Source organism: Salmo salar, chromosome ssa21 (assembly GCF_905237065.1).
Source record: "Salmo salar chromosome ssa21, Ssal_v3.1, whole genome shotgun sequence".
Taxonomy (NCBI): domain Eukaryota; kingdom Metazoa; phylum Chordata; class Actinopteri; order Salmoniformes; family Salmonidae; genus Salmo; species Salmo salar.
Window position 1 is genome coordinate 21,398,505 of NC_059462.1, and position 25,443 is coordinate 21,423,947.

The 25,443-nt window shown below is 41.6% G+C and overlaps 1 protein-coding gene across 2 annotated transcripts in view; it reads right to left on the reverse strand.

Annotated features, from left to right (window-relative positions):
* Window positions 1-12,280, reverse strand: part of gulp1a (GULP PTB domain containing engulfment adaptor 1a) — a 167,374-nt gene extending 155,094 nt beyond the window's left edge. For both annotated transcript variants that reach the window (XM_045704528.1, XM_045704531.1), the window contains exon 1: window positions 12,160-12,280. The gene's annotated coding sequence lies outside the window, so the exon portion shown is untranslated. The remainder of the gene's footprint in view (window positions 1-12,159) is intronic.
* Between the last annotated feature and the right edge of the window lie 13,163 nt (window positions 12,281-25,443).

Consider the following 25,443-nt stretch of genomic DNA (forward strand, 5'->3'; position numbering starts at 1 on the left):
TACTTATTACATATGGATAGAAAACACCCTAAAGTTTCTAAAACTGTTTGAATGGTGTCTGTGAGTATAACAGAACTCAAATGGCAGGTCAAAACCTGAGAGATTCCTTTACAGGAAGTGGCCTGTCTGACCATTTCTTGAACTTCTTTTCCATCTCTATCTTTTACTAAGGATCTCTGCTCTAACGTGACACTTCCTACGTCGTCCATAGGCGCTCAGAGCCCGGGAAAAAACAGAATGTCGTCATCCCAGCCCCAGGCTGAAACACATTATCGCCTTTCTCAAGTGGCCGATCAAGGGACTCTGGGCTTAGGCGCATGACCCGACCGCCCCCGCCTTTGTGATTTTTTCCTCTGTTTGCCGAAAAGGAGATTCCCTGTCGGAATATTATCACTTTTCTACGAGAAAAATGGCGTAAAAATTGATTTTAAACAGCGGTTGACATGCTTCGAAGTACGGTAATGGAATATTTAGAATTTTTTTGTCACGAATTGCGCCATGCGCTCGACCCTTCGTTACCATTTCGGATAGTGTCTGGAACGCACGAACAAAACGCCGCTATTCGGATATAACGATGGATTATTTTGGACCAAACCAACATTTGTTATTGAAGTAGCAGTCCTGGGAGTGCATTCTGACGAAGACAACAAAAGGTAATGAAACTTTTATAATAGTAAAGCTGATATTGGTGAGTGCTAAACTTGCCGGGTGTCTAAATAGCTAGCCCGTGATGCCTGGGCTATGTACTTAGAATATTGCAAAATGTGCTTTCACCAAAAGCTATTTTAAAATCGGACATATCGAGTGCATAGAGGAGGTCTGTATCTATAATTCTTAAAATAATTGTTATGCTTTTTGTGAACGTTTATCGTGAGTAATTTAGTAAAATGTTAGCGAATTCCCCGGAAGTTTGCGGGGGTATGCTAGTTCTGAACATCACATGCTAATGTAAAAAGCTGGTTTTTGATATAAATATGAACTTGATTGAACAAAACATGCATGTATTGTATAACATAATGTCCTAGGGTTGTCATCTGATGAAGATCATAAAAGGTTAGTGCTGCATTTAGCTGTCTTCTGGGTTTTTGTGACATTATATGCTAGCTTGAAAAATGGGTGTCTGATTATTTCTGGCTTGGTACTCTGCTGACATAATCTAATGTTTTGCTTTCGTTGTAAAGCCTTTTTGAAATCGGACAGTGTGGTTAGATAAAGGAGAGTCTTATCTTTAAAATGCTGTGAAATAGTCATATGTTGGAAAAATTGAAGTTTTTGTATTTTAGAGGAGTTTGTATTTCGCGCCACGCCCATCATTGGATATTGGAGCAGGTGTTCCGCTAGCGGAACGTCTAGATAACCACACTGTCCGATTTCAAAAAGGCTTTACAGTGAAAGCAAAACATTAGATTATGTCAGCAGAATACCCAGCCAGAAATAATCAGACACCCATTTTTCAAGCTAGCATATAATGTCACAAAAACCAAAACCACAGCTAAATGCAGCACTAACCTTTGATGATCTTCATCAGATGACAACCCTAGGACATTATGTTATACAATACATGCATGTTTTGTTCAATCAAGTTCATATTTATATCAAAAACCAGCTTTTTACATTAGCATGTGACTAGCATGTGACTAGCATTCCCACCGAACACTGCCGGTGAATTTACTAAATTACTCACGATAAACGTTCACAAAAAGCATAACAATTATTTTAAGAATTATAGATACAGAACTCCTCTATGCACTCGATATGTCCGATTTTAAAATAGCTTTTCGGTGAAAGCACATTTTGCAATATTCTCAGTAGATAGCCCGGCATCACAGGGCTAGCTATTTAGACACCCAGCAGGTTTAGCACTCATCAAAGTCAGATTTACTATAAGAAAAATGTTATTACCTTTGTTGTCTTCGTCAGAATGCACTCCCAGGACTTCTACTTCAATAACAAATGTTGGTTTGGTTCAAAATAATCCATCGTTATATCCAAACAGCGGCGTTTTGTTTCGTGCGTTCTAGACACTATCCTAAAGGGTAAATAAGGGTGACGAGCATGGCGCAATTCGTGACAAAAGAATTAGAAATATTCCATTACCGTACTTCGAAGCATGTCAACCGCTGTTTAAAATACATTTTTATGCCATTTTTCTCATAAAAAAGCGATAATATTCCGACCGGGAATCTGCGTTTAGATAAACAGACAAAGGAAAAGAAAGCATTCGGTCGAAGCGGGCGTGCGCCTAAGCCCATAGTACTCTGAGTGGCCACTTGCCAAAAGCGATAAAGTGTTTCAGCCAGAGCCTGCCTCGATATCGTTCAACTTTTTTCCAGGCTCTGAGACCCTATGGAAGACGTAGGAAGTGTCACGTTATTGCACAGATCCTGAGTCTTCAATAAAAAGAGCCAAGATGAAACACTACTTCTCAGACAGGCCACTTCCTGCTTGAAATCTTCTCAGGTTTTGGCCTGCCATAGGAGTTCTGTTATACTCACAGACACCATTCAAACAGTTTTAGAAACTTTAGGGTGTTTTCTATCCAAAGCCAATAATTATATGCATATTCTAGTTACTGGGCAGGAGTAGTAACCAGATTAAATCGGGTAAGTTTTTTATCCAGCCGTGTCAATACTGCCCCCTAGCCCTAACAGGTTAAGTTTCTTGGGTTGACCTTCAATTGGAGGCAGCTGTTCCTCATTGCCTCTAATTGAAGGTAGGGGTGTTTTTTCCTGTGTTTTGTGGGTGGTTATTTTCTGTTTTGGGAGTATTACCTGACAGAACTGTTTGGCTGTCGTTTTTGTTATTTTGTTTAAGTGTTAACTAGAAATAAATACATGATGAGCACTATCCACGCTGCGCCTTGGTCTACTCTTTCAGACGGCCGTGACAGAAGGTCAGTCAATACGGAACATTTCAAGAATTTTGAAAGTTTCTTCAAGTGAGTCACAAAAACCAACAAGCGCTATGATGAACCTGGCTCACACGAGGACCACCACAGGAACGGAAGACCACAGTTACCTCTGCTGCGGAGGATAAGTTCATTAGAGTTACCAGCCTCAGAAAATGCAGCCCAAATAAATGCTTCACAGTGTTCAAGTAACAGACACATCTCAACATCAACTGTGTGAATCAGGCCTTCATGGTCAAATTGCTGCAAAGAAACCACTAATAAAGGACACCAATAAGAAGAAGAGACTTGTTTGGGCCAAGAAACACGAGCAATGGACATTAGACCGGTGGAAATGTGTCCTTTGGTCTGGAGTCCAAATTTGAGATTTTTAGTTCCAACCGCCATGTATTTGTAAGACTCAATGTCGGTGAACGGATGATCTCTGCATGTGTATTTCCCACCGTAAAACATGGAGGAGGAGGTGTTATGGTGCTTTGCTGGTGACACTGTCTGTGATTTATTTAGAATTCAAGTCACACTTAACCAGCATGGCTATCACAGCATTCTGCAGCGATTCGACATCCCATCTGGTTTGGGTTTAGTGGGACTACCATTTGTTTTTCAACAGGACAATGACCCAACACACCTCCAGGATGTGTAAAGGCTATTTTATCAAGAAGGAGAGTGATGGAATGCTGCATCAGATGACATGGCCTCCACAATCCCCCGATCTCAACCAAATTGAGATGGTTTGGGTTGAGTCAGCATACAGTTGCTCAGCATACAGTTGAAGTCAGAAGTTTACATACACCTTAGCCAAATACATTTAAACTCCGTTTTTCATAATTCCTGACATTTAATCCTAGTAAAAATTCCGTCTTAGGTCAGTTAGGATCACCACTTTATTTGAAGAATGTGAAATGTCGGAATAATAGTAGAGAGAATGATTTACTTCAGCTTTTATTTCTTTCATCACATTCCCAGGGGGTCAGAAGTTTACATACACTCAATTAGTATTTGGTAGCATTGCCTTTAAATTGTTTAACTTGGGTCAAATGTTTCAGGTAGCCTTCCACAAGCTTCCCACAATAAGTTGGGTGAATTTTGGCCGATTCCTCCTGACAGAGCTGGTGTAACTGAGTCAGGTTTGCAGGGGTCCTTGCTCTCACACGCTTTTCAGTTCTGCCCACAAATGTTCTACAGGACGGAAGTCAGGGCTTTGTGATGGCGACTCCAATACCTTGACTTTGTTGTCCTTAAGACATTTTGCCACAACTTTGGAAGTATGCTTGGGGTCATTGTCCATTTAGAGGACCCATTTGCAACCAAGCTTTAACTTCCTGACTGATGTCTTGAGATATTGCTTCAATATATCCACATAATTTTCCTACGTCATGATGCCATCTATTTTGTGAAGTGCACCAGGCCCTCCTGCAGCAAAGCACCCCCACAACATGATGCTGCCAGCCCCTTGCTTCACGGTTGGGATGGTGTTCTTCGGCTTGCAAGCCTCCCCCTTTTTCCTCCAAACATAACGATGGTCATTATGGCCAAACAGTTCTATTTTTGTTCCATCAGACAGAGGACATTTATCCAAAAAGTACGATCTTTGTCCCCATGCAAACCGTAGTCTGGCTTCTTTATGGTGGTTTTGGAGCGGCGGCTTCTTCCTTGCTGAGCAGCCTTTCAGGTTATGTCGATATAGGACTCGTTTTACTGTGGATATGGATACTTTTGTACCTGTTTCCTCCAGCATCTTCACAAGGTCCTTTGCTGTTGTTCTGTGATTGATTTGCACTTTAAGCAACAAAGTACGCTCATCTCTAGGAGACAGAACACGTCTCCTTCCTGAGCGATATGACGGCTGCGTGGTCCCATGGTGTTTATACTTGCGTACTATTGTTTGTACAGATGAACGTGGTACCTTCAGGCATTTGGAAATTGCTCCCAAGGATGAACCAGACTTGTGGAGGTCTAGAATTTTTTTCTGAGGTCTTGGCTGATTTCTTTTAATTTTCCCATGATGTCAAGCAAAGAGGCACTGAGTTTGAAGGTAGGCCTTGAAATACATCCACAGGTACACCTCCAATTGACTCAAATGATGTCAAATAGCCTATCAGAAGCTTCTAAAGCTATGACATAATTTTCTGGAATTTTCCAAGCTGTTTAAAGGCACAGTCAACTTAATGTATGTAAACGTCTTACCCACTGGAATTGTGATACAGTGAATTATAAGTGAAACAATCTGTCTGTAAACAATTGTTGGAAAAATTACTTGTGTCGTGCACAAAGTAGATGTCCTAACTGACTTGCCAAAACTATAGTTTGTTAACAAGAAATTTGTGGAGTGCTTGAAAAACAAGTTTTAATGACTCCAACCTAAGTGTATGTAAACTTCCAACTTCAACTGTATGTGGGAACTCCTTCAAGATTGTTGGAAAAGCATTCCAGGTGAAGCTGGTTGAGAGAATGCCAAGACTGTGCAAAGCTGTCAACAAGGCAAAGGGTGGCTATTTGAAGAATCTCAAATATAAAATATATTTAGATTTGTTTAACACTTTTTTGGTTACTACATGAGTCCATGTGTGTTATTTCATAGTTTTGATGTCTTCAGTATTATTCTACAATGTAGAAAATAGTAAAAATAAAGAAAAACCCTTGTGTTCTAAGTAGGTGTTCTAAAACTTTTGACCTGTAGTGTATATGCTTTAATTTCTCAAAAATATAGACTCATAGCTTTCATTTGAAACCCAGTTTGACATGTTCATATGAACTTTACATGTTAGTGCCCATGGATCCTTTTACATGGAAATGCACAGAAGTAGAACAACACAGAAAGTGCCAATTGAATGTTAAAATACATTCTAATGTGTGCCTGGGATTTGAGCAGTATTCACATTTTCTTTTATAATGTCGGCCTTTTAATTCTGTAGCTCGGGTGTTCCAAATATACTTCCAGTTTGACACATTGTGTGACTAACAAAGGGTCCCATCACAGCTTGAAAAGCCTTTATTCAATAACAACAATACCCGTCTGCCTGGAAAAATTAAGACAAATACTTTGCATTCACCGAAGGGGAAATACAACATTACCTAATCACTTTCCACCACCTCATTTGCAAGGGGCTATAATTAATTGAGATGTGTAATAAGTGCAGAGAAGATTAATTCACTTATTGCGTCTGTGAAATTCAAAGCTTTGACATTTAAGGTAGTCAATTCACAAGTCAGGCAAGACAAAAATAAAAATTACCTCGGCTTCAGTGACTCACTCCTGCCACACTATGTGCTGCATTAAAGAACGAACAATTCAGACATTGAAATGTCATTATCATGTAGTTTGCACATAGACATGATATTAATTATTACCATATGTGTGAGATAAGCGCAGGTTCTCCATTGAGTGTCCATTACCTTTTGCCTAATTGGTTGTTTTCCTGTGATAAGGATGAGGCCAAAAGTAAATTCTGATCAATAGTAGTGCTACATGCTATACCGAAACTTCGGTATTTTTTTTTTATTATTTTTTTTTTAAAGTTTGGTACTAGAATTTTGGTTACGTTTGGTACTTCTGTCAAATGTGTCTCATGTGATTGAGAGGATCAAGTCTGTATCAGTGCAGCCACTTTATAGCGTGAAGAGCAAAGTGCCTGCTCCACTTACTTACTCATTGCTAGAGCTGTCAGGGCTACATTGTTAGCTACCCATTCATGCTGCACAGAAGTTAACACACTTGAATGATGCAACACGGCATGTAGGAATGTTGAAACTGTTCGTTACTGTTTGCAAAATAATGTCCATACAGGCTAGAAGACTTTTACAATGGAAGACGACACCGGTAGTGTACAGCTTTAAATGTAGGCCAACTTTCCTTGGTAATATATGCAAAATATGCTGATTTGAAAGCTGATTGTCACCCAACATTATTAATTCACTTTGTCTCCTTCGCCAACAAAAACTCATTCACTTCTTCATCTCCTGACTGGTTTGCACTACATTCCATAGCCACAAAGTCATATCCCACAGCCACATTCTGCCTTGCAAATGAGTCATTACTTTCTTAAAGAGACAGCAAAAACTTTTAGAAAAGAAGAGATTGCTTCTTCTATGCAAATGTTGTTGATCAGTTCAATAAAATAATATGTTCTTCTAGCAGCCAATAAATAATTCCTAAATGGAAGGGATTGTTTGTCATCTGTAGCCCCATGAAATCAACTCAAACAAGCTCAATAACTCAATGCATGCAAACACTTCTATTGAATAGAATGCATTCATCTATTTTGTGAATAGACCTAGGCTACATCTTGAGTTACACAGTCTCAAAATGTTTTACATAACAATGTTAAATGTAATGATATTGAACTCAAAAGATGCTCAACGATTTAACAGAGCAGTAGCTGAGTTTATCTGTCTGGATCAAGTGCCATTCTGTGACTGTGGCTGATACACATTTTTTTGTGGTATCGTTTCGGTATACAGTATCGTGATACTAAATCTGGCATCAAAGTCCAAATTCAATAGAATGCTGCAGTAAGTGCTAGAGAAGCAGCTCCCAGGCAAGCTGTTTGAAGATTAACGGAGTGATGGAGATCTCAGTGACAGTGAAGAATAGGCAGCATCAGCTGATAGTAATGATGTTATCAGTCACTCTGAGTATAGTCTCTGACTCAGATACATGAAGTGTCTGGAAAGACAACTGAACGAGAATGCTGAGTACACCGAGGAGAATACTGTTGTTGATGTAAAGTCGGGCCAAGGGAAATGCTCAACCTTGACACAATGGCTAACATGCTGACCACACCGCTCGTATCATGTGCGCGAGTGTTGCAAAATAAATAGACACATAGCTGTTTTTCAATCATTGCACACACGCTGCTCGCAAGCGTCAACGAGCGACTGTGTAGCCAGGCGCTAAAATAGAACGAAGTTCTATTTGTGATGTTCGACGCACTGCAAGTCCTGCCTCTCCCATCTCCTCATTGGTTTTTAAGAGCATATACCCTCGTGGGTGATTGAAAGAAGAACTGAGGTCACACTCCAGTCCAGTTGGTTGTGGTAATGCACCTTAAAGTTGGTTGCCAACCGCCATATAAAGTCCAAAGAAGAATAAGAAGCCTGAAGGAGAAGAGATTACTAGAAACAAGCTTGGTTTACCGTTTTATCTGTGGATTAATTGTCGGAGTAGAGGACCTTGTGCATTTCAGGTAAAATAACAACCTAATGTTTATATCCCAGGACAAATTAGCTAGCAACAGCAAGCTAGCTAGCTAATTTGCCAAAAATGATTAATGCTTTTTGACCTGTCCCTAAATTAATATAATTGGTTTAGAGTTTGTTTTGTTATTTCAACCTGCGTGTCCTGATCACGTCTGGTGTGGGTGGACAAAATCAACTTGTGCAGTCTGGTAAGCATGTAAGTAACAAAACTATTAGGCTTGGGCGGTATACCATATATACTGTGTACCAGGGTATTTGGAAATAGCCGCGGGTTGGTTTTTCAATACCGTCAATACTGTTGAAACTATTTCTTTGAAGTTTTTCAATACATTTTAATATTTGTTAGGTTCTAAATAACAGGATAAAAACTGACGGACAACTATGAAAAGCTCAAACCAAGTTTATTCACTCAATGGGTCAGACAGCTGAACAGACAAAGACATGTTCCTACCAGCACAAGTATATATACATCAATTTCGGTGAAGTCTCCTCCTTCCCTCTAAACATTACATCTTTATTGCTAGGCAAGAAGTTAAGTGATGTGGGTAATAAACGGTTCCTTCTTCCTTAATGTGACCCGACCTGGGCCCCCATTCCTCACTAATCCACAGCTCTTCACCCTTATCAGTGTCGGCAACCAGTACTTTCCAAGCCCCTGGCCCATATCCAACCTTAATTGACTCCACCATATACATTCCTCCTACAGATTACCATTAACTTCTGGTGTAACAACCAGACTGTGGCCCTTCCCCTTTCCATAGGATACCTGATGTCTAATACCCTGACTACACCGCTCGTGACGCGTGCGCGAGCGTTGCAAAATACATTTAGGAATATATGTTATTCAAATATTGCACCCACACTGCTCGCGCACGCCAATGAGCGTCTGCGTTGCCAAGGGCTAAAATAGAAGTCATTCCTATTTCTGATGCAGATCGCGCTGCAAGTCCTGCCTCTCCCATCTCCTCATTGGTTTATAGAAGCAGGTACCCACGTGCCATCTCCTCATTGGTTATACCCACGTGGGTGATTGAAAGACGAACTGTTTTGCCGGTTGTCGTTGTAGTACTAGGAAAGTGTAGATGCCAATCACCATATACGTTCAAAGATGAAAAAGCCTGGAAGGAGGAGAGATGACTAGAAACAATTCGGTTGACCGTTTTATGTGTGGTTAACTGTCGGAGTAGAGGACCTTGGGCATTTCAGGTAAAATAACAACTCAATGTTTATATCCCAGGACAAATTAGCTAGCAACAGCAAGCTAGGTAAATGGGACAAATTAGCTAGCAAGTGCAAGCAAACTAGCTAAATTGCCATACATTTTTTATGCTTTTCGACCTGTCCCCAAATTAATGTCATTGGTTCAGAGTTTGTTTTGATATTTTAACCTGCGTGTCGTGATTTGCATTTGGTGCAGGGGGACAAAATAAATTTATGCACGATAGCGCTTATGATTTGTCATTATGGGGTATTGTGTGTAGATTGATGAGGGGGATTTTTTTTTGCTATTTTAGAATAAAGCTGTAATGTGGAAAAAGTCAAGGGGTCTAGATACTTTCCGAATGCACTGTATGTTTAACTTTGTGAGCTGGATTGCCTGTCTTTGCAATTCATTTATTCAATTTGCATATTTAGGTAGCAGCTACTAGGGTTGCACAATTCTGGGAACTTTCAATAAATCCTTTCCAGAAATCCTGTTCGGAAGATTCCAGATTTCCTGCTTATGCCCTCCTGATTCCAGGTTTCCTCCAACCGGGATTTCAGGAAAACCAGGGAATTTATTGAAAGTTCCCGGAATTTTGCAACACTAGCAGCTACCATGGAAATTCACTATTACTTGTGCTAATTTTGTTTGCATTCTGGTAATAGCCTCCCAATAGGCTTTTTCTGCATTTTTTGGTGTCCCCTTGTGTACTAAACCGGTAATACCGTATATCCCGATATGACAGAAGGACTGTATGAAGATATGAAAATCTGGATACTACCCAACCCTAAAAACGTATCAATTAGCCACCGTCTAAAATGACATTTTGAAGACAATTATTGCCAGACAGCATTCTCTAACATTTCAAACATCAGAAAAAATGTGATGAATCAAATTACCAAAAAACATTTAGGTTAGTCAAGACTAAGATCTAGGAAGCAAGAGAACGAAAAGGACAACTTTGAGTTAACCTATATGCCTATGATCAGATCTGCACAGTCAACTGTTGAGTAACTCTACCAAACCTGTGTCAACCTAAATTACTGTGATTATCATCCCTCTACTGTACTTCAACCAAGTGCCATTGCAGACAACAACACACAACTGACTGACAGCGCTTGACTTGTTTTAAGTGCATTCTTCACAGAGCTCAGCAATAATCAGAATGGTATAATTCAGCAGAACGTTCCTAAACCCAGAGGAACCAAGCTGCGGTGACACTGTAGCCTACATGTCAGTTCAGGGAGTTTAGCTGAATAAGATCGCTTTTTTTTGTCGCCTTGCTTATATTATGACCTTAATTTAATTCTGAATTAACTGTGTACAATAAAAGCCTAAAGGCATCACACATGGCATTATGAGCTGCTCAAGCAGCACACACAAAAAGCTGAAAATATCAGTTTCCAGTAGGCTTCTGCTACATAAGGGCCAAACTGGGATTGACTAAAATGTGTGTTAACAAAATGGAACATGTGATGAGATGAACAAAAGCATCTTCTGAAATCTTAGAACTGAAACAAGGCTTGGGAAATAGTTGGTTGCACTTTACCAAAACAAGTTCATCACAATGGAAACATTGTTTTCCCAGATACGGTAGGCTATATACTGTAGATATCCTTGTTTCTCGGGTAATGGGCAGTGTGTAGCCCACACTGTTTGAGAGGTGGAGATATTTCCTAATAAACCAGTCAATCAATTCATCAAACAACCACAGAGACAATACTATTTCAGTGATCAAAATCTACATCAATAGAAATTATGTATGAGACATGGCAGGTGAATAGGACAGTACTTTTACCATGTGAAATATGCCAACAAAGACATGCTTACACTAACCACATGTCCTCTAGTCTAGTGGACAGAGTTAAATCTGACAAAAAAAGCCTAAATCTGTTCTTTCTGAGAGGAAAATGACTGAATGTCATTTCCATTCAGACTTCCTCTTTTGCTCGTAAGGTGAGAACTGCAGTGCCCAAAGTATTTGTGCAATCTCTACACTGCCCAACCACTGGATGTGTGATCCAATTATATGACAAAATACTTCCCCCATGGAGGAAATAGTACAAAGCATTGTCCATCAAGTAGCAATAGGCTTGTGAAGTGAAGGCACCATAGTGAACAGCGTGAAAAATAAAGCTTGCTGAGTGACAACGATTATTAACGGGACATCTGCAAACAGAAATATCACCATTATTGAAAACAGGTCCTAGTAACGTTAGTAGTAAACTAGTAGTAAAAGCAATACTATTTTATTAATAAGCTGTGGAATGTTTAATTTGGATGGCAATGACATGTTTGATATCTGAAAGTCTGAAAAATCGATAAACAAATGCTTTTAAGCAGTATATCAGAGTGAAAATGACTATGTAATAACAGAGTTATAACTGGTCTCTATAAACTGCAGCAATGAAAATAAAAAACAACTGAAACACTAAGCTGGTGTCTTGATTTATATGCATGCAGTTGTCGCACATAATTCTAATTACCGAATTGGCGATGCTGCCTTCCCGTGACGTTATGTCTCCCATTAGTCAAACTTTCAATTATACTTGCACTTGACGTTCCGCATCCGTGTTGAAGCAAAAATAACCTGTCTGTCCGCACGCGGTGCAAAGTTTCTTGACAACATCACCATGCAAAATGTGGATGTGGTTAACATAGAATGGCCTAAAATAAATGTAGACATGTTGCACTTGCAAGAAGTTAATCATTATTCTTCACTAGGCTGCGCGAAAGTGTTTTGAACAGTAAACAACAAAAATGTTACACAAACATGATGCGACTAAGCATCCGAACACAAAACTGTTGAAAAGTGTTAGCCAAAGATGCATGAAAAATATCAACTTACCTAACAACACGATACTTATCAGGCTGTCCTGTAAAATGGTCCTCGGCGATATCACATCAACACACTCTTATTCCGTCCGCTCATCTCCTCAACACAGAGCTGCTGGTAAAAGTTAGTGACGTCAACGTACTCGTAGCTGTTCTGGAATTGCCAGAACATTTAAAGTGACAGATCATGGGTTGGTGACCAAATTAACATACATCTGGACATCAAGTGCCACCTTTCAGGGTAATTTGCAGCTGAAAAAATATATATCATCAACTGACAAATTGCAACTAAATTGCAGGTATTAGTCATTGTAATTCGTACAGACCCTGTTTGTATAAGTCAATACATTATATATTTCGAACCAGACAAGTGATACAAATGTAAGCAAGATTTTAAATTATTTTGTTTTGCTCAAACATTATTTATTTTTGTAGCTTTTTGCAGCAATTTGCAGTCTACAAATCATTTCTAATTATGTTCCAGGCACCCGACCATTCTCTCAATAAAAAAAAAATTGTCCCATGGCTGGATCTCGAACAAACTAATTTACCCACTTGTCTCACCTTTATCCCAAGGTCTCTATCATGGATTAAACACACATCTGGGGAATCTGTGGGGTTTACATGTTTTTATTATTATTATAAAGTTGGGCCACGGGATGGGATTATTTCAGAGTTCCTGATCCTTTGAGTTTTATGGCTTAGATTTGTTTTTCTGGAAATTGCACCCTTTTATCTCCTATTGTTTTTAACACATCCATTACAGTTGAACATTGCATTTCAACAAGAGTACTCACAGAATATGTACATGTGGACATTTTCCATTGGTGAAATTAGGCCCTGTAAGAGTGCGGAAAAGAACCGCTCCAAATATCCATCACCATCACAGCTCATCACACCAGCATTCAAAAGAAGACTCGCACAAAATATCTCTGACATATTGATGGCAGAAATGTTCAGGTGAGACTTCTCTGACTGATGATGATATGAAAGTCCATCAGCAGGGAAATTGCTTACATTTTGATGAGTTTTCAGATATACGTAAAAACATTTTTTTTTTGCCACAGATGCTGAGAGCAGAGGTCTGTTCCCTGTTGTTTATTCTGAGTGAGGAAGGTGGACGGTAACCTTGTTGTGAATGAGATTAGGTGGAAGGGGGTATCACATAAAATGTTGACTTAATACTCTAATACACCTAAAGAAACTCTGACTGTTATTCATTGGATGTAGACAACATCAGCCTGGTTCAATACCACTGTTAGCTGAGGAAATTTTAATCTTGGTTTAAAGTGCATCATATATTAAGTTTGGTTTTGCTCAGCTTAGTGTTGTATAATGTAATAAGACCCTCCAGTTAGCGTTGATGAACCAAGAGAGCCTTCATAATACACTTTCCTATGGGAATATCATATTTGAGTCAGTGTCGACGTGCTCCAGAGGGAGAGACAAGGGATTAGCAATTAAGTAGTTTTATGAACAATCGAAAAAACAGTAATTAAAATGATGAAATGGTACGGCAATATAATACTGTATGATTTCTTTCACTAAGTCAGAAGTTTAATTAACCCTCAGTAGTATACCAAGTTGAATTCGAACACATTGTAATTTACAGCAATGACTTGGGTAAGAATTTCAGAGGAGATGTAGGGGTTGAATGATCCAATTGGGAACTGGAGATGATGAGGTAGCCATGGTATTATTACCTAAACTAGCTTCAATGCTAAGCCTTAGGATGGTGGCATAATTACAGTACAAGAAACACAAACAAGGATACATACCATGAGAATGATGTTTGAGTCAGTATGAATGATATACTAAAAAATATGTTTTTGTGTGCTTGAATGACCATGCTACAGAGAGATGAAATACTTACAGCACAAAGATCCTGATAACTAAAATGCTGCTAAAATTGCACTCTCAAAGAACTGATAAACATCAGAGATTTGGGAAGCTGCCTATCAGTCAAGGCTCTGCCCCTCTGTCCCAGCTATTTTAAACACCAAGCCCTGTCAATTTAATTTACTTTCTCTAACGAAGATGCCATTTTCGCTCCTGTTATCAGAGCCTTGCAGGCAGAGCAATTCCTCCCCTCCTCTGCAACTGGGTGCATTTCTCATCACACAATGTGATAATCTGCCCAACAAAAAGCCCAGCATTCTAGGCAAATCTATGATGGCCTAAAACATCAATACATTTCTAATACAGATTATGTTCTGCACGGAACAGATTAACTTCACTGCACATAGACAGAGATGCATGAATTCTATGTAATCACAATCTGTAATCTGAACATTTGTAATTATGGCATCACAGAAGATAGAGTTATAACTATGTGGTTTGGATTTGTTCTTCACAATATTTTACTTGTACTTTAGATAAAAACATGATGAGCTACAATTGAAACAGACACATTTTGTGAATAACAGTAAGATGTACTCAATGTAATACAATTGTGAGCAATAATAGTTTAAATGATTTTCAACACATAGCAGCACTGACAACTCAATGAGAGTCAAAATCTAAAGTAAGTCCCAGAAAGATTTCAGTGTCATGAATAGCAAAAACAGTTGTATACTGTGAGGCTCTATGTTACTGTTCGGTGTGTTTTATGGTAAATGGGATTAAACTCCTGCTGAATAGCGCTTTCTTACAGTCAGACACCAATACCTTTGCCTCGCTACCCAGACTCCTTGCTCTGGCTAAACACTACGCCACGCCCAAGCTCGTAAGTTTCCTCTTCGCAATGAGCTCCTGGTTCCAGTCTTTCTGTGCTCAGTGTCCCATCAACAGGGAAATGTCCATCTGTCCATCTTGTCCAGTCTTCCGTTTGGTTCAGTACCCCCCGCGCGCGGGCAGTGTGGGTGCAATGATTGAATAACGTGTATGTGTGAATTTATTTTGCAACGCGAGCGGTGTGGTCAGCATGTAACTCTGGGTCTTCATTTCCTGTGGCGGTCCTCATGAGAGCCAGTTTCATCATAGCAGTTGATGGTTTTTGCGACTGCACTTGAAGGAACTTTCAAAGTTCTTGAAATGTTCCGTATTGACTGACCGTTGATTCTCTGAGCTGTTCTTGCCATAATATGGACATGGTCTTTTACCAAATAGGCCTATCTTCTGTATACCACCCCTACCTTGTCACAACACAACTGATTGGCTCAAACACATTAAGAAGGAAAGAAATTCCACAAATAAACTTTTAAACAAGGTACACCTGTTAATTGAAATGCATTCCAGGTGACTATCTCATGAAGCTGGTTGAGAGTATGCCAAGAGTGTGCAAAGCTGTCATCAAGGCAAATCAAACTTTATTTGTCACATGCGCCGAATACAAAGGGTTTAGACCTTACTGTGAAATGCTTACTTACAAGCCCTTAACCAACAATGCAGTTCAAGAAAGAGTTAAGAAAATGTTTACCAAATAAACTAAAGTAAAAAAGTATAAAAAGTAATACAATAAAATAACAATAACGAGGCTATATACAGGGGGTACCGGTACTGAGTCAATGTGCGGGGGTACAGGTTAGTCAAGGTAATTTGTACATGTAGGCAGTGATGGAAAAAGTAACCAATTGTAATACTTGAGTAAAAGTAAAGATACATTAATAGAAAATGACAAAAGCAAAAGTCACCCAGTAAAATTCTACAAGTCTAAAAGTATTTGTTTTAAAATATACTAAAGTATCAAAGGTAAAAGTATAAAGCATTTCCAAATCCTTATAATAAGCAAACCCGATGTCACCATTTTCTAGTTTTTCTGATTTACGGATAGCCAGGGGCACACTCCAACATTCAGATATAGTTTACAAATGAAACGTATGTTTAGTGAGTCATCCAGATCAGAAGCAGTAGGGATGACCAGGTTTGTTCTGTTGATAAGTATGTGCCTTTTGGTCCAGATTTGGCGCTGCAGTACCGCTTGCCATGCGGTAGCAGAGAGTCTATGACTTGGGTGACTGGAGTCTTTGACAATTTTTAGGGCTTTCCTCTGACACCGCTTAGTATACAAGTCTATGACACCAGTGATGTACTGGGGCGTACGCACTACCCTCTGTAGCGCCTTACGGTCAGATGCCGAGCAGTTCCCATACCAGGCGGTGAGGAAACCGGTCAGGATGCTCTCAATGGTGCAGCTGTAGAACTTTTTGAGGATCTGGGGACCCATGTCAAATCTTTTCAGTCTCCTGAGGGGCAAAATGTTGTGTTGTGCCCTCTTCACAAATGTCTTGCTGTGTTTGGACCATGATAGTTTGTTGGTGATGTGGACATCAAGGAAGTTCAATCTCTCAACCCACTCCACTGCAGCCCCATCGAGCTTATTGGACACTAAGAAAGCTTTGTTGTAGAGCGTTTAACACAAAATCCGAGGAGAGGCCAGCTGAGTATAAGACTGTATCATCTGCATATAAATGGATTAGAGAGCTTCCTACTGCCTGAGCTATGTTGTAGATGTAAATTGAGAAGAGCGTGGGGCCTAGGATTGAGCCTTGGGGTACTTCCTTGGTGACAGGCAGTGGCTGACACAGCAGATTTTCTGACTTTATGCACTGCACTCTTTGAGAGAGCTTGTTAGCAAACCAGGCCAAAGACCCCTCAGAGACACCAACACTCCTTAGCCGGCCCACAATGATGGAATGGTCTACCGTATCAAAAGCTTTGGCCAAGACAATAAAAATAGCAGCACAACATTGCGTAGAATCAAGGGCAATGGTGACCTAATTGAGGACCTTTAAGGTTGCAGTGACACATCCATAACCTGAGCGGAAACCAGAATGCATACCAGAGAGAATACTATAGACATCAAGAAAGTCAGTCAGTTGATTATTGACAAGTTTTTCCAACACTTTTGATTAAAAGGGCAAAATAGAAATAGGCCTATAACAGTTTGGATCAGCTCGATCTCCCCTTTTAAGTAAAGGACGAACCATGGCTGTCTTCCAAGCAATGGGAACCTCCCCAGAGAGGAGAGACAAGTTAAAAAGGTAGGAGTAAAGGCTCGGCGATTATAGAGGTAGCAATCTTAATAAAGAAGAAAGGGTCTAAACCATCTGACCCAGATGGTGTTTTGGGGTCAAGTTTCAGGAGCTCCTTTAGCACCATGGACTCAGTGACTGCCTGCAGGGAGAAACTTTGTAGCGGGGCAGGGGAAAAAGAGGGAGAGGCATCAGGGATAGTCGCATTAGAAGGGGTGGGAGATGAGGAAATGTTGGACGGGCATGGAGGCATCACTGAGTCAAATAGGAGTCCTGACTTAATGCAGTGGTGGTTAAAGAGCTCAGCCATGTGCTTCTTGTCATTATTAACCAGCATGCGTGTGCCGATTCTTTCGCCAAGTGCAATTCTTGAGGTGGAGTAACTCTGCGAGATCACGGTCGGTGCTGATGGAGGACGATAGCACCCAGCAACAGTCAACAAAGTGCTCTTTGAAAGTTTAATACTTAAAACTTGCAAATCAAATTGTTTGGGAACATACTTGGTGGAGACAACCGAGCACTGAAGATAGTCCTTGGTAAAGATTACCATTCCCCCACTTTTGGAAGATCTGTCTTGCCGAAAAAGGTTATAACCAGAAAGGTTAACATCAGGAGGGGACTAAGCACGAGGATCAGCGTGGTTGACGTGTTGTTGCCTACCCTTGCCTACCCTTGGGGGCAGCCCTTAAGGAAGTCCAGGATCCAGTTGCTGAGGGAGATGTTTAGTCCCAGGATCCTTAGCTTAGTGATGAGCTTTGTGGGCACTATGGTGTTGAACGCTGAGCTGTAGTCAATGACGTAAAATGGCAGCCATCCTCTCCGGCTCCATTCTAATGGCTAATCAAGCCTTCCCTGTGTCTCAGTTGGTAGAGCATGGTGTTTGCAACGCCAGCATGGTGTGTGCAATGCCAGGTTTGTGGGTTCGATTCCCACGGGGGGGCAGGACCAAAAAATATATAATAAAAAAGAAATGCATGAAATTAAAGGTATGAAATGTATGTATTCACTACTGTAAGTCGCTCTGGATAAGCGCGTCTGCTAAATGACTAAAAATGTAAAAAATGTAATTTGAAGAATCTCAAATAACAAAATGTATTTTGATTTGTTTAACACTTCTACATGATTCCATATGTGTAATTTTATAGTTTTGATGTCTTTACTATTATTATACAATGTAGAAAATAGTAAAAGTAAAGAAAAACCGTTGAGAAGGTGTCAACTTTTGACTGGTACTGTATGTACAGTGTAAGTCGGAAGTTTACATACACCTTAGCCAACTACATTTAAACTTAGTTTTTCACAATTCCTGACATTTAATCCTAGTAAAAATTCCCTGTCTTAGGTCAGTTAGGATCACCCATATTATTTTAAGAATGTGAAATGTCAGAATAATAGTGGAGAGAATGATTTATTTCAGCTTTTATCACATTCCCAGTGGGTCAGAAGTTTACATACTCTCAATTAGTATTTGGTAGCATTGCCTTTAAATTGTTTAACTTGGGTCAAATGTTTTGGGTAGCCTTCCACAAGCTTCCCACAATAAGTTGGGTGAAATTTGGCCCATTCCTCCTGACAGAGCTGGTGTAAATGTGTCAGGTTTGTAGGCATCCTTGCTCGCACATGCTTTTTCAGTTCTGCCCACACATTTTCTATAGGACTGTGGTCAGGGCTTTGTGATGGCCACTCCAATACCTTGACTTTGTTGTCCTTAAGACATTTTGCCACAACTTTGGAAGTATGCTTGGGGTCATTGTCCATTTGGAAGACCCATTTGCGACCAAACTTTAACTTCCTGACTTATGTCTTGAGATGTTGCTTCAATATATCCACATCATTTTCCTGCCTCATGATGCCATCCATTTTGTCAAGTGCACCAGACCCTCCTGCAGCAAAGCACCCCCACAACATGATGCTGCGATCCTCGTGCTTCACGGTTGGGATGGCGTTCTTCGGCTTGCAAGCCTCCCCCTTTTTCCTCCAACCATAACGATGGTCATTATGGCCAAAAAGTTATAATTTTGTTTCATCAGACCAGATGACATTTCTCCATAAAGTACGATCTTTGTCCCCATGTACAGTTGCAAACCGTTGTCTGGCTTTTTTATGGCGGTTTTGGAGCAGTGGCTTCTTCCTTGCTGAGCGGCCTTTCAGGTTATGTCGATATAGGACTCATTTTTATTGTGGATATAGATACTTTTGTAACTGTTCCCTTCAGCGTCTTCACTGTTGCTGTTGTTCTGGGATTGATTTGCACTTTTCCCGTTTGGAAATTGCTCCCAAGGATGAACCAGACTTGTGGAGGTCTTCAATTGTTTTTCTGAGGTCTTGGCTGATTTCTTTTGATTTTCCCATGATGTCAAGCAAAGAGGCACTGCGTTTGAAGGTAGGCCTTGAAAAACATCCACAGGTACACCTCCAATTGACTCAAATTATGTCAATTAGCCTATCAGAAGCTTCTAAAGCTATGACATCATTCTCTGGAATTTTCCAAGCTGTTTAAAGGCACAGTCAGTGTTTGTAAACTTGTGTATGTGTGACTTCTGACCCACTGGAATTGTGACACAATGAATTATAAGTGAAACAATCTGTCTGTAAACAATTCTTGGAAAAATTACTTGTGTCACAATGTGTCAGTCACCTGCACACAGTAGATGTCCTAACCGACTTACCAAAACTATAGTTTGTTACCAATAAATTTGTGGAGTGCTTGAGAAATGAGTTTTAATGACTCCAACCTAAGTGTATGTAAACTTCTGACTTAAACTGTATCTTCTGCGTTTCCTCTATAGTCTCCATAGTCTCTACAGTATATATACTCTTTACAGTATCTATAGTCTTGCTTATCTATAGTCTCTCTGTGTCTATAGTCTCTTTAGTCTACGTATGTAGTCCATAGTCTATAGTATCTATACTATCTACAGTATATTTAGTCTCGCGTCTCTATAGTCTGTGTCTATTGTCTCAGTAGTTTGTAGTCATAAATGCTATAGTCTCTATAAACTCAGCAGTCCTGCCGCTTCCCATACATATAGAATAGCACCTTGTGCACCTTCTGCTATTCCCAGTGGTTCCCCGACCACATAGGGACTTCTCATATAAATACCTACAGACAATTGTCAGTGGGGCCTCTCCTGCCCTAACCCTAGCATTCTCCTAAGACTAGCTCTAGCCTTCTTCTAAGACTAGCTGTACCCTTGTTCTACATCTTTGTGTTCAGTTTTATTGGTTTTATCATTTGTATTTTATTTTTATACAAACTCATTTTACTTGACTCAATGAAATTCAGTAGACGTGTCCATCGGAGGTTCGCGTATCTTCCCCCGGGCAGCTCACAGTAAAAGTTTGATCTGGGCGAGTCCACGTCTTTGGTCAGATGGGAATTTCCCTTGCAAGCCTTCACACGGAATGCACCACCGGTGTTCCATCGCAGACCTTCACTGGGGTGCTCCCCCGATTGGAATCACCCAGTTTGTGACGCCAAGATTGTAGTGGAAATTCAACACCAGGGACATCTGAAGTCAATCTTAAATTAATCACTCTTTATTATCAGTAAGCTGGAGATGTTTCAAAAAACTCTGCACACTGTAGAGGTCTATCAGAAGCTTGCTGGGGCTGTCCCATCAGTTGTCCTATACACAGACAAGTTATATTTGCATGATTTGGCATAAATCATTCATAATTACCAGTGGCTTGCACATGACTGATCAATATCTCACAAGGCTTTCTCTCTCCAAGTTGAGACCTTGAAACAGAGATACCTTGGTTGTTCCTATAGCAATATTCTGAGTGTACTGCCAAGTTGCTCTTCGGTGATAGTGAGGATTGCTCCGTACACAATCATTCAGTCACCTGCATGAATCCATCTAATTGGTTATTAGAAAAGTAACATTGATTTAATACACTGGCATTGATTTCATACACAAACATAACATCTTCCCTCACAAGTGTACAATACTTACCTGGCCTTGCTCCAGCCAAATGCTACATGTTAGAATCACCTTTGGCAGAGATTATAGCTGTTATTCTTTATGGGTAAATCTCTAGGAGCTTTGCACACCTGGATTATACAATATTTGCACATGATTCTTTTCTAAATTCTTCCAGCTCTGCCAAGTTGATTGTTGATCATTGCTCAACAGCCATTTTCAAGTCCTGCCATAGATTTTCAAACTGATTTAAGTCAGAACTGTAACCAGGCCACTCAGGAACATTCAAGGTCGTCTTGGTAAGCAACTCCACTGTATATTTGGCCTTTTGTTTTAGATGAATTTCCTGCTAAAAGGTGAATTTGTCTTTCAGTGTCTGTTGGAAAGCAGACTGATCCAGGTTTTGCTTCTAGGATTTTGCCTGTGCCTAGCTCTATTCCGTTTCTTTTTATCACAAAAAACTCCTTAGTCCTTGCTGATGACAAGCATACCCATAACATGATGCAGCCACCACCATGCTTGAAAATATGAAGAGTGGTACGCTTTGCATTCAGGACATAAAGTTAATTTCTTTGTCACATTTTTAGCAGTTTTACTTTAGTGCCTTATTGCAAAAAGTATGCATGTTTTGGAATATTTTGTTCTATACAGGCTTTCCATTTTTTATTATACTCTTGGGTAAAGTATTTATTTATAGGGCAATATCGGTAGAAGTGTTACAAATAGGGAGGTTCTGGACCCTTGCAAGACATCAAAGTAAAATGGAGGGATGTATTACAAAAGGAAACTGCAAAATGGCACTATACTGGGAAAGATGGGCTATTCTGTGAACATCGTAGGGTTGGAGTTAAGATCAAAATGAATTATGTACAGGCTTCCTTTGTCACGGTTGTCGTACGAAGTAGACCAAGGCGCAGCGTGTGTATCGTTCCACATTTTATTTTAACTGTGAAACTATGCAAGACATACTAATAAACAAAACAACAAACCGTGACGAAGAGGTGCAACATACACTAACTCAAAATAATCTCCCACAAACTTAATGGGAAAAACAACAACTTAAATATGATCCCCAATTAGAGACAACGATGACCAGCTGCCTCTAATTGGAGATCATCCCCCCCCAAAAAACAACATAGAAATACAGAAACTAGAACCCCACATAGAAATACATAAACTAGACAAAAACCCCAACATTGTCACGTCCTGACCCTTGTAAGAGGTCATTTGCCATAGTAGAGTGGTCAGGGCGTGACAGGTGGTTGTTTTGGGTGGTTTGGGGTTTATATGTGGTTTTTTTCTAGATTTCTATGTTTTGTTTTCCATGTTTTGGCCGGGTATGGTTTCCAATCAGAGGCAGGTGTCTTTCGTTGTCTCTGATTGGAAGCCATACTTAGGCAGCCTGTTTTTCCTTTGGGTTTTGTGGGTAGTTGTTTTCTGTTTTGTCAGAGTGTACCTTACGGAACTGTTGTTGGTCGTTTTATTGTTTTGGTTCAAGTGTCTTCATTAAAAGTAAAAAATGAGCACTATACACGCTGCACCTTGATCTACTCATTTCGACGCCTGTGACAGAACTACCCACCACAAGAAGACAAAGCAGCATGCATTCTCCAGGAGGATGAGCGGGACCAAGCAGTATGATTAAGAGGAGTGGACCTGGGAGGAGATCCTAGATGGGGCAGGACCCTGGACAAGGCCTGGGGAGTATCGCCGCCCGCAATAGGAGATAGAGGCAGCGAAGGCGGAACGGCGATACTGGGAGGAACGGCTAGGCAAGCAACAGGAGGCCGAGAGGCAGCGGCAAAAAATTTTGGGGCGGGGGCACACGGGTAGATTGGCTAAGGCGAGGTTAAGACCTGAGCCAACTCCCCGTGCTTACCGTGGGGAGCGAGTGACAGAGCAAGCACTGTGGTATGCGGTGATACGCACTGTGTCGCCAGTGCGTACTCACAGCCCAGTGCGCTCGGTGCAAGCTCCTCACCGTTGCCGTGCTAGAGCTGGCCGGCAGCCAGGGAGAAGTGCACCGGCTTAACGAATCTGGTCTCCAGTGCGCCTCTTCGGCATAGGTTATCCTGCACCTGCTCTACGCACGGTACCCCTCATTCACCAGCACAGCCCAGTTCATCCTGTACCAGCGCTCCGCCCTAACCGGGCTATAGTCAACATCGAGCCAGGACGGGTTGTGCCAGCCCTAAGCGCCAGACCTCCAGTGCGCCTCCAAGGCCCAGTGTACCCTGCGCCTGCTCTGCGCACTCTCCCTCCAGTGCGCCACCATAGCCCAGTACGTCCTGTGCATGCTCTGCGCACTCTCCCTCCGGTGTGCCACCATAGCCTAGTACGTCCTGTGCCTGCTCCTCGCACTATTCCTCCAGTACGCCTCCATAGCCCAGTACAGCCGGTGCCTGCTTTGAGCACGCGGTCCTCAGTGCATCTCCCCAGTTTGGTGAGACCGGTTCCAGCTCCCCGTAGGAAGCCTCCAGTGTTAATCAATGGTCCGAACCCTCCAGTGATAATCCATGGCACGAAGCCACCAGTCATGATCCATGGCCCGGAGCCTGTAGTGATAATCCATGGCACGAAGCCTCCAGTGATGATCCATGGCCCGGAGCCTGTAGGGATAATCCATGGCACGCAGCCTCGAGTGATAATCCATAGCCCGGAGCCTCCAGTGATGATCCATGGCACAAAGCCTCCAGTGATGATCCATGGCGCGGAACCAGTAGTGATGATCCATGGCACGGAGCCTGCAGCGAAGGTCTCCAGTCCGGAACCTACAGAGACGCTCAGCAGCCCGGAGCCTCCAGCGACGCTCCTCAACCCGGAGCCTCCAGCAATGCTCCCCAGTCCGGAGCCTCCAGCGACGCTCCCCAGTCCGGAGCCTCCAGCGACGCTCCCCAGTCCGGAGCCTCCAGCGACGCTCCCCAGTCCGGAGCCTCCAGCGACACTCCCCAGTCCGGAGCCTCCAGCGACGCTCTTCAGTCTGCAGCCCAGAGTCTTCAGCGACGGTCTGCAGCCCAGAGCCTTCAGCGACGGTCTGCAGCCCAGAGCCTTCAGCGGCTGCAGGCAGCCCAGATCCTCCAGCGGTGGCCTGCAGCCCAGATCCTCCAGCGGCGGCCTGCAGCCCAGATCCTCCAGCAACGGCCTGCAGCCCAGATCCTCCAGCAGTGGTCTACAGCACAGAGCTTCCGGTAATGATCTACAGTCCGATTCCTCCGATAATGATCCACAGGCCAGGGTTACAGAAGCGGAGGGATCTGCGGGCGGAACGGGGGTTACGCCCTGAGCCGGAGCCACCTCCGTTGCTGGAGGATCGGAGGGAGAGGAAGGGTCTGGGTGTATGAGCCGCCATGAGCCGCCATAGACGTTTGTCACCCTCCCTTCCCTCCCTTTGTGTTTGGGGATGTTTTTGTTGTTTTTTGTTTGGGTGCAGTCAGGGTCTGCACCTTTGGGGGGGGGTACTGTCATGTCCTGACCCTTGTAAGAGGTCATTTGCCATAGTAGAGTGGTCAGGGCGTGACAGGTGGTTGTTTGGGTGGTTTTGGGTTTTCTGTTTATATGTGGGGGTTTTCTAGATTTCTATTTCTATGTTTTGGCCGGGTATGGTTTCCAATCAGAGGCAGGTGTCTTTCGTTGTCTCTGATTGGAAGACATACTTAGGCAGCCTGTTTTTCCTTTGGGTTTTGTGGGTAGTTGTTTTCCGTTTTGTCAGAGTGTACCTTACGGAACTGTTGTCGGTCGTTTTATTGTTTTGGTTCAAGTGTCTTCAGTAAAAGTTTAAAAATGAGCACTATACACGCTGCGCCTTGGTCTACTCATTTCGACGCCTGTGACAAACATAGAAAAAAGAAACTAGAACCAACAGACATAAAATAAACTAGACAAAACCCCCTGTCACGCCTTGACCTACTCTACCATCGAAAAGAAAAGCTTTCTATGGTCAGGATGTGGCATCCTTCTTTCACGCTGTCATTTAGGTTAGTATTGTGGAGTAACTACAATGTTGTTGAGCTAACCTGAGTTCTCCTTTCACAGCCATTAAACTCTGTAACTGTTTTGAAGTTACCATTGGCCTCGTGGTGAAATCCATGAGCGGTTTCCTTCCTCTCCGGCAACTGAGTTAGGAAGGGAGGACGCCTGTATCCTTGTAGTGCCTGAGTGTATTGATACACCATCCAAAGTATAATTAATAACTTCACAATGCTCTAAGGGATATTCAATGTCTGCTTTTTTTATACCTATCTACCAATACGTTCCCTTCTTTGCGAGGCATTGGAAAACCTCCCTGGTCTTTGTGGTTGAATCTGTGTTTGAAATTTACTGCTCGACTGAGGGACCTTACAGATATTGAGTCCATACAACTTGTTAAGCACATTTTTATTTGTAAACTTTTTTAGGCTT